Source organism: Vanellus vanellus (assembly GCF_965231255.1).
Source record: "Vanellus vanellus genome assembly, contig: HAP1_SCAFFOLD_40, whole genome shotgun sequence".
Classification (NCBI taxonomy): Eukaryota; Metazoa; Chordata; class Aves; order Charadriiformes; family Charadriidae; genus Vanellus; species Vanellus vanellus.
The window spans coordinates 800,676-810,820 of NW_028127876.1; positions in this window are offsets into that span (position 1 = coordinate 800,676).

Here is a 10,145-nt window from a genome sequence, read left to right on the forward strand (position 1 = left end):
TCGGTCCACTTAGAACTCCCTCTTGCACGGAGAGGCCCCCCGCCTCACTGAGAAAGGCTGCAGCTGACAGGCGTCGCTCCTTCCTTCAGCCAGAGGTGGAAGCCAAAGTCATTTCAGGGAAGTGGTACTTGGTGATCAGAGAAGGGACGACATTGTGTGCCTCTACTCAGATCACATTTTCTAAGGAAACAGGACAAAGAGTGGGAAGAAGCCAAAGAAGAAGAAATGGAAAGAAAACTAAGTTCTTTTGGGAAAAACAGCATCCATTTTGTTGAACAACAGGTCAAGATCACAGAATCGCAGAATGGTCAGGGTTGGAAGGGACCTCTGGAGATCATGTAGTCCAACGCCCCCCTGCCCGAGCAGGGTCACCTACAGCAGGTTGCACAGGACAGCGTCCAGGTGGGTTTTGAATGTCTGCGGAGTGGGAGACTCCACCACCACTCCGGGCAGCCTCTTCAAGTGCTCTGCCAGCCTCAAAGTAAAGAAGCTCCTCCTCATGTTAAGATGGAGCTTCCTATGTTCAAGTTTTTCCCCATTACCTCTTGTCCTATCGCTGGGCACCACTGTAAAAAGACTGTTCCCATGCCCCTGGCACCCTCCCTCTAAGTATTTATAAGTATTAATAAGATCCCGCCTCAGTCATCTTCTCTCTAGACTAAAAAGACCCAGGTTCCTCAGCCTTTCCTCATGAGAGAGATGCTCCAATCCCCTAATCATCTTAGTAACCTTTTGCTGGAGCCTCTCCAGCAGTTCCCTGACCTTCCTGATCTGGGGAGCCCAGAACTGGACGCAATACTCCAGATGCGGCCGCACCAGGGCAGAGTAGAGGGGAAGGATGACCTCCCTCCACCTGCTGGCCACACTCTTCTTGATGCACCCCAGGATGCCACTGGCCTTCTTGGCCACCGGGGCACATTGCTGGCTTGTGGTCATCCTGTTGTCCACCAGGACTCCCAGGTCCCTTTCCACAGAGCTGCTCTCCAGCAGGTCAGCCCCCAACCTGCACTGATGCGTGGGGTTATTCCTCCCCAGATGCAGTACCTTACACTTGCCCTTGTTGAATTTCATAAGGTTCCTCTCCGCCCAACTCTCCAGCCTGGCCAGGGCACGCTGTATGGTGGCACAGCCTTCCGGCGTGTCAGCCACTCCTCCCAGTTTTGTGACATCAGCAAACTTGCTGAGGGTACACTCCATCCCTTCATCCAGGTCATTGATGACTATATTGAACAGGACTGCATCCCGTACTGACCCCTGAGGGACACCACTTCTTACTCACCTCCAACTAAGCTCTGCAACACTAACCGCAACCCTCTGAGCTCTATCTGTCAGCCACAAGTCAATCATTATTAATTGAATTATTATTCATAGTATTAAAATATTATTAGACTTATAATATTAGCAGACTAATAACAGATAATCATGTATTTTTAGAATTATATTATATTATGTTATTCATATAAAAATATCTTTCTATTTATAATTATAATAAATTGTATTATTAATAATATTAATGTATTCTTAGTAAGGACTGGTTCAGTGACGTTTTCCCCAGAACAACAGCAAGCAACTCACAAGGACTGGAGGAGCAGTAGATGGAAAGGTCACTTTCTGCGCCTTAGTAGTCAGCTTCAGTGAATTCGTATTTTGCCGTATTTTACTCCTGCGGAAAGAGGATTTAGTGAGTGAGTCAGCAGGTGATTAGTGAGTACCACTGGCTTGGGTCTTTCCCACGTAGGCAGAAAGCCTCCCCCTGATGTTTTAGGCAAAACCGCTCCATTTAACCCAAGCCCTAAGTTTTACTCTAGAAAGCCACAAGCGTAACAGAGGCGGTCTCATTTCACTCAAGTGCAGCCTACAGATTGTCTTGCCGAGTTTGTGCAGATGCTCTGCAAGCACAAATCTACAGCAGAGGTGAGAAGACGACAGAATTTCAGCTCTCTGTCCCAACAGCCCCCAACAGCTAAGGTCCTGTACCTGATGCAGACCATAGCTTTGATTTCCCTTTAAAAAACAAGCAAACAAACAGAAAAAACACCACCAGAAACAACAAAGCAAACACCACAGATCAGAATTTGACACTGGAGCCACGTGACCCCGCTGCCCCCTACGCTTATCCCCTAACACGACTGTGCTTTCATTCCAGAGTGGCAATCCCCATCCAACGTGGCTAAGCTCGCAAAAGTTCCTCAAGTCACTTCTGACACTACGCTCTTTTTCACCTCGCTCGGTGCACCTGGACAGACAGACGTAGGTGCCGAGCGTCTCGGTACAGAAGACACACGCAGCCTTCCCGACAGAGGGAGGCAGTCGTGAACAAGACGCTTTCCAGCGTACCGCACCGCTTGTCCCTCCCAGCACCAATTTCAGAATCACAGAATCACAATGAAGAGGAAGGCCTTCCCCAATCACCGGAGGTCGTCTGGGCCAGCCCCGCTGCTCCAGCAGGGCCACCTGCAGCGGGCTGCCCAGGGCCGTGTCCAGGCGGCGGTTGAATACCTCATTGTGAAACATACTTTTACAAAGAGCAACCTGACAAGCTGAACCGCAAAAACACTGGCAACACATGCAACAGGCCCAGCTTTATGGTGACTCTCTCCTGTCAATTTAAGGGTTCTCTCCACCACGCCACTAAAGCAATACCGCACCAGCAAAGGCTTGTCACCATTAGTTCTCTGGAACTGGAGCCAACAGCTTACTCGGTACAAGACGGGAGATTAATAGAAGCCCGATTACGTTCATCTTACTCTCTGAAAAAAGCAAACTCCAGGCAAATCAATGTCGGAAAAGCAGTTGGTGCAGCAGGTGCACATCAGCCTCAGGAGACCAGAGGTTAATGTGTCTGTTTGCCCGTTACTGGGAAACACGCCTGAGCCATGGCAACCTACTGGTGCTCCCACTCCTTCCAGGCTTCCTCCAGCCCGGACTGCCACATCACCTGCGTGCTCTGCATCTGCCACTCGTTCTCAGCCAGCAGGAACATTTTTCCCTCCTGCCTACAACATCCTTACTTACACTTCTTTTGGGCTTTTGCCTTGAGCAAACCACCAACGCTTGATAAGGGAACTGACTTTGGCAACCCAATGTGCCAGTGCTGCAAATGAGGACGGGGACCATTTCTCAAAGGCAGAGCTGTCTTCTTTTCCTTTGACCTTTTTAAAAGGTCTGGGGAGAAAAAAACAAAAACAAAAAAACTTTGGAAAAAAGTCCCAAGTCACAGATATTAAGTACCACTCCCGTACTGACAGGCAGAAACGCAGCAGTGCTGCTAAGCGGCCTTAACACAGCAGAGCACGAGCTGGCCGGCAGGCAGTAAGGGGAGAGCATCCACTGTCGTGGAGTGCCCGCTCAGGACAAGGCTTCTGGTGGTCTTGGTTCTCATGAGCCTCATCTCAGGGTCAGATGGAGTCCTAATCCAGACACAAGGGGTGTGCTCCCACACGCGTGTTGGGGCTGAGCAGAGGTAGCGCAGGTCTCCTCTCTCCCACCCAACTCTTTTGGAAGACTTGAAACTGGCATACCAGGGTGCACATTTTGTAAAATGCCTCTGATAACTTTCATTTACAACTGGACTTGCATTTACCACTGCTTTGTTCCTGATCTTTTTCTCCTTTTAAATAGGAAAATACATAAAAGACAAATAAAAGAAGCTGTTAGCCAGACAATCCCAGCAAACAAGAAGATTTCCTGTCAAATGTGACTTTTCCTCTTTTTCTTCTTCTTCTTCTTTTTCTTCTATTTTTTTCCCTGTTCAGAAATATCCCGTGTAGCTCTGGAACTTCACAAGTGGAAATGTCTCACGGCCACTTTGCTCCGTGGGTGGAAGCATCTGCTGCCCTCTCTCGTACCGCTACCAGCGGTCACCGCCTGGTTTGCTTTGGACCCTGCCAGCCCGGGAAAATCCCCTCCTCTCCAGCTAAGCCTGACTTGCAGCAATGCAGCCACAGCTGCTGTGCCCCTGGTACGCGGCGCAATGTGGGATGGGGTACTTCCAAACCAGACCTCATCCACCCCAAGCGTGGGTACGCCAGGCAGGCGGACAAATCCCCTGCAGAGACAACTCCAGCTGCCCCGGCACAGAGCTGGCTCCGGCGTGGGGAGTTTCTTGGTCTGCGTCCCTTGGCACGTGAAAGCCATTCAGCCCTTTGCAAGACTGAATCGATGCTGGAAAAATTAAATTTTCTGTGCCTGATATCTCCTAGTAGGCGGGCTGCTGCAGCTACAAGGTGACTGAGACGTGATCTGCTTTGGCATAACAGCCGTGTAAGCGCCTGAGCTCTTTTTGGGGCAGCTGGAATAAGAAGGACTAAGTTGTGCTGGAGTCCCAGCAAAAGCCTGACTGAAAGGACCACAAAGAGAGCGGCGTTCAGTCCTGAGCCCCAGAAAGGGCAGGAGGAGAGCAAAGGGGAAGAGAGGGGGGAACCTTCTCCTCCAGAAGGACCCAACAGACTGGGAAAGCGGCCGGGAAGCGAGCTGCTCCTGGGCAGGCAGGAATAGCTCTGTGTGGCACTGTCGCTGGGATCTGTCGCTGGGAAGCAGAGATGACAAACACCTGGCAGCAGGGATCATCTGTAGGTTCTACGTTTCAACTCCATGCTGCATCACTGGGAGGGAAAAGGAAGGAAAGAAGCGGAATTAAGTCACACGTAGGAGAGAGACCCAGAATTCTCAGGAAAAACAGTCACCTCTGTCCCACAACTCAGTTGTGAAAATATATGCCCTCCGCTAATACGAACACAGAATAAGCTCTTAATCTGCTGCCTTTGCTTATTGACAGATTCGCTCTTTCTTCATCCAGAGCTGTCAATCACTTTGAAGGGGTATCTTTTGTCCTTTTGCCCAGCACCTGACTGCAATTTGCAGCAGGAACAGAACAGGAAAAATTATGAAAGCGTACCTTTCAGCATAGCGTAAGGCTGACAACGTTCCTTTGTAAGAGAGGTCTGCCGGACTCACGGCCGCAATCTGGAAGCGTATGAAAAGTATCAACTGACATTAGACTTTGAAGGAGATTTTTTTAAAGCACTGTTAAACACTACCAGAAATCAGATAGGGATTAAGTCCGTAAACATAAAAGGAGAATCCTAGTGTCTTAGCAACCTGGCTATAAATTAACTCCTTTAGCATGTGAAGAAACTCAGGTAAGCTGTTTCAAGGCTGTCAACATTTAGTCAACGTTTTCACAGACGCACATTTTCTATTTGTATTCCTCCATCTCTCTATTGATAGTCCTTTCTTTAAGAAAAAATACCTCTCCAGAGATGCTGGAGTACACCGTTAGTTCCCTGAGACAAAGGCGATCCTTTGGCAGTTTCATCTTATTTAGGAATGAAACATCTTGTGCACAGCCCAAACGATAATCTCAGATTTCAGGAAAAAAATACAGTTGCTTCATAATATTGCTTCATTTTATGGAAAGAGCATGGCTTTTCTAAATAAAGGGGGGCTGCTTATGAGTGTTATACCTACATTTCTCTCTATTTAGATAAGTTTTTACAAATATGCAGAAAACTCTTGCAGAAGAAATGGGGTTTGAATGGCTAATGTAGAAAGAGAGAGAGAGATTTTTGTTCTGAAAACAGAAGTGCTCTCCATTTGAGTAATGCGTTTCCTAGTGGCAAGAAACGTGTGACCAGCAGAAGGGTTCTCACCTTTATGTTGCATAGAAAGCAATCTTTTATCTTTTTAGCTACACGCACTTTCACCACTGTTAGAGCCATGCGATCAGAATTAGAATCAGTTTACCATGATGGTCTGGCTGTTTCCCCCCAGAGCGGACGGCAGGAGTTTCGTCAGGACGGAGTCCTTGTATGGGATATGCAGCACTTTCTTTCCTGGAGCAACCTCAGCCAGAGCACTAAGGGAAAGAAAGTCAAAATATGGGAACAGTAAAGCATAACCATCAAAAGCAAATTAACGGGGGAGAAACTACCAGATTCTAAACTTCAGTACATTCCTGCTTATTTCATGCTTATGTTCATTCTTCAGTATATGAGTGCTTATGTACATCTCAGGCTTTATTCACTTAAGTAACTTTATTAGCCACGCAGCAAGTTGGTCTCTGTCGCAATCCCCAGCACTTCCTGCTGGATTAGGCTTTGGGAAACAATTCCAGGGTCCCCAGCCACGAGTAAGGAACGAGCCATTACTAACTGGCAAATCAGTAGAAACACCAGCCCCAGTCATGAGGAGAAAGTCTCATTTTTCAGTCATGGATTTTCACGGGTTTTGTTTTCAAGCCACCCAAACAGGGCGCGCTTTTATAGCCATCAGCAATTAAGTTCTCCGTCCCCTCCAGAAAAGCCTTTTCCTAAAGGCGCTCTCCTTCCAAGGGCAGACCCACAAAAAGAAGCCCTCTCTGCTTAATCCATTTCACAAAGAATTTCAAATTCAAAATAGAACTAAACAGGACGTCTTTTCCCCGCTTCAGGGAAAGCCAGTAATATAGACCTTGGCAACAGATTTAGCAAATCTATCATTGTAATGCCTTTGCATTTCCCATTTCCACCTGGAGAGCAGGCTGAAAGGACTCTCATAAAAAAAAACCCAAACCAACCACAAAACATATTCCTGTCTAGGGGGTAATTTTATGAAACGATTTGAACACCATAACGATTTGAACATCTTTTTACAGGTACAAGGCAACAAGAAACATTCTCCAGGTGAAAAAAAAAGAAAACAACACCTATTCACCTCTTTACCCCAAAGATCTTTTCACCACATGGATTCCACCACCAATACACAGCTGCTAAATATCCCCGGCTGCTGCCGATCCGTAAGAAACCCTTCAAAATACAAGAGAACGCCGAGCCCGGCATGCTGACGGTGCTGCCGGGGCTGTGAGTCAGAGCTGGACAGAGTTGCAGCCCCTGAGGTTGAAATCAGACCCACATTTAGGCACAACCCGGGGTTTTAAACCTCGCTACAAACCAGACCCCCGCTTTTCAAGAAAAACAGGGAGATTCACCTCAAAATAAACCACGTTCTCGACGCCAAAGGGGCGCTGGTCCATGGCCGCCGCCGCCCTTAGGGCCAGTTCCATGGGGCTTCGCTTGACCTGGAACAGAACTCGAGGGCGTGAGGACAACAAGCCCCCTACACAAAATCTAAAAAAAAGGAAAAGTTCAATAAGATTTGCTGTTACTCACCCACCAAAGCCTAACCACTACAACTGGCCCTTTCACAACCAGGCCTGATCGCAGAAGAAAACTGAAATATCCCAATTCCCGGTTCAAACACAAGGCGTGGAGCTGCCCAGACCCCACGTGTGGGCTGGGCAGACGGGGGGGGCTCTTCTTCTCAAAACCCGCAGGAAGAGAAAGGGCAGGAGTGTTTTCCCAGCCCTGGAAAAGGCTGTGGGGAGAAGGTGGGAGGGAGGAAAAGGCTGCCCAGGAGTGGAGTCGGGGGAAGGAGAGGGCTCCATCCATAGGGGAAACGCCATTCCTGGCCACACAGGAGGCTGCGGGACCACCCTGGGGATGGATTTGGGGGCTCTCCCTGAGGGAAACACTGCTCCCAGCCATGCAGGAGGCTGTAGGGCAACGACAGAGATGGATTTGGGGCCTCTCCCTGAGGGAAACACCATTCCCAGCCACGCAGGAGGCTGTGGGGACACCCCGGGAACGGGTTTGGAGACTCTCCCCGAGGGAACCGCTGCTTCCAGCCTCACAGGAGGCTGTGGGGCCGCCCGGGGGACAGATTTGGGGGCTCTCCCTGAGGAGAGCCTGTGGGGAGGAGGGAGGCGGGGGCCGCCCCAGGGCCGGGGCCACTCCTGGAAGGGGAGGGGGGGATCTCCAGCCGCCCACGCGGGGCTGCCCGAAGCCTGAGATGAAAAGAAGAGGAGAAGAGCCAAGAATTCCCTCACCGCCATCGCCTCTCACAGCTCCGGCCCTCCCCGCCGCGCCTCATGGCGGCTGTGTGCGGTGTCACCTGAGCGGGGGGCGGCTGTGGCAGGAAAAGGCGAGAGGAGAAGGGAAGGGAAGGGAAGGGCGGCGCCATTTTGAATGGGAGGAGAGGGGAAAGGGGGGGCGACAGATGGGGGGGGGGTGTGTGGGAGCGAGGGTGTGAGGGGAGTAGGTGTTGTGTGAGGGGGGAGTGAGGGGGGAATGGGTTTTCGGGAGAGGGAGGTTTGCAGGGCTGTGAGGTGTCTGTGAGAGAGGAGGCCCCGGAGGGAGGTGTGTGGAAAGGGCTGTGTGTGAAAAGAAAAGCTTTAAGGACAGGCCGGGCTGGGGAAAGGTGGTGGGCCCTGAGGGAGGGCTTGGGGACCGGGGCCGGAAGCGTGGGTTTGGGGCAAAACTCTGGGAAAGAAACTGCAGGACAGGGCCAATCTGAGTATACAGTTTAGCGAAGCTTCTAGGAAAAGGTGACCAAAGATGCCTCTTGTCCTTTTGTGGGCTGGTTTTGTCTAAGTTATTCATGCGAGTGGACTTTTGCCACACGGGATGGGAACTTTCGCTTCCCGGGATAGCTGATGCCCCTGGATAACCACTGCCCGCGAAGCACTGCGAAACCCCGTGATCAAAAATGAGAACAAAGGCCGGGTTTTACCTCTCGGAAGGATCTCTAAGCCCCATCTCCAAGCTATTTTCAGTACCTTTCTGGTTGTTTTCTTCCCCCCCATCCCCGTGATGTTCGTCGGGGGGGCTGGCGGAGCTCTGCAGGCGGATGTCCGGCTCATTTTGGGGAGGGCTGGGATGGTTTCGGGGGGTCCCGGCTCTTTTTGGGGAGGGCTGGGATGGTTTCGGCCTCGCATCGCCCGACGCGGAGAGAAGCTGTGGTGCGGGGCTCGTTCTCCTCGGCGCGGCGCGGCCCCGCCCCCTCGCTCGCGTTTGCCGCGGCGACGCAGGGGGGCGTGGCCCGTGTTTTCGCCTCGGCACATGCGCGGGTGGGCGGACGTGAGGGGGGGCACTTCCGGTGTACGGCGTCGGGCGGGAGCTGCGACGGTCGGTACCGGGGGAGACGGGGGGACCGGAGCCGAGGAGGGCGGGAGCGGGCGGGCGGGGTGGCGGCGGCGGCGGCGCGGAGGTGTGCAGGGCCAGTTCGGGGTGTTTGTGGGGTGGCGGGACCGGGCTGGGGGGCTCGGGGGGCGGTCTGGGCCTGTTTGGGGGGGGCGGAGCGGTCCCCGGGGGAAACAGAGCCGATTCAGGCCACCCCCCCCGTCCCCCGCTGCCGCCCCCTCACCCCCCGCTCGCTCCCCGCAGGTGGCGGCAGCCCCGGCCGCAGCGCAGGGTGCCCGGGGCCGGCCTGGCCGGGCGCTTGGCTCCGCTCTGGGCTCCGCTCTCAGCCCCCCCGCTTCTTCCGGCAGATCAGCCCGGCCGTGCCCCCTTCTCCCGCCTCCAGCCCACGGCCGAGTCCCCCCAGGTACCCCCGAGATGGGTCGGGGTTTGTCAGCGCTGGGCCCCCTGAAGCGGGGGTGGGTAGTGGGCACGGGCATTGCTGGGAGCCCGTGGGCAGCCCTGGGACCCCCTTAAAGCCCACGGAGAGCCCCGGGGCCCCCTTGTCTCCCCCAGAGCCGACGGGGAGCCGTAGCTGTGGAGTCAGCTTAAGGAGTCTGCCCTAAGGACTGCTGCTTTTTGGAGCGTTGGGGGAGGGGGAGGGTTGTCGGTGTGGGGAGTGGAGGTGTGTGGGAGGAGTCCCGTGTCTTGAGGGAGGTTTGGGGATGTTGAGCAGCTTTGAGGGAGTGGGGGAGGGGTCCCCTCACTTGGAACCCCCTGGTTCTTCTAAACTGTGGGAGGCAGCGGGCGTAGGGGGAAGGCAGTAGAGTGGGTTGCTGTGTTTCAGTCCTTGGTTGAGAGTCAGCGACTCTGCTCCCTTGCTGCTCAGCAGACTATTAACTCCGTGGGGCTGTTTCTCCAGGCAGGCTACGACTACAGAAACGGACCGACTTCCTCAGAAGGGTTGTTAGCGGTGACGTCTCCTGTGAACTTACTGCCTGACCTTGGATAGACCTGGCACCACACATCAGCTCAGAGCCCCACAGCGTATGCTGCCGCTCTCAGTTGGCTCCATCAAATCCTCCGACCTGAGAATACCAAAGGTACGGAGTTGAAACGGGCCCTTCCTCACCCGCTGAGTCAGATGAACCTTTTTGTGCCCAAGTTGGCTGGGGACTGCTCCTGCCTCACCGCCTTCAGGCGGAGCATGGC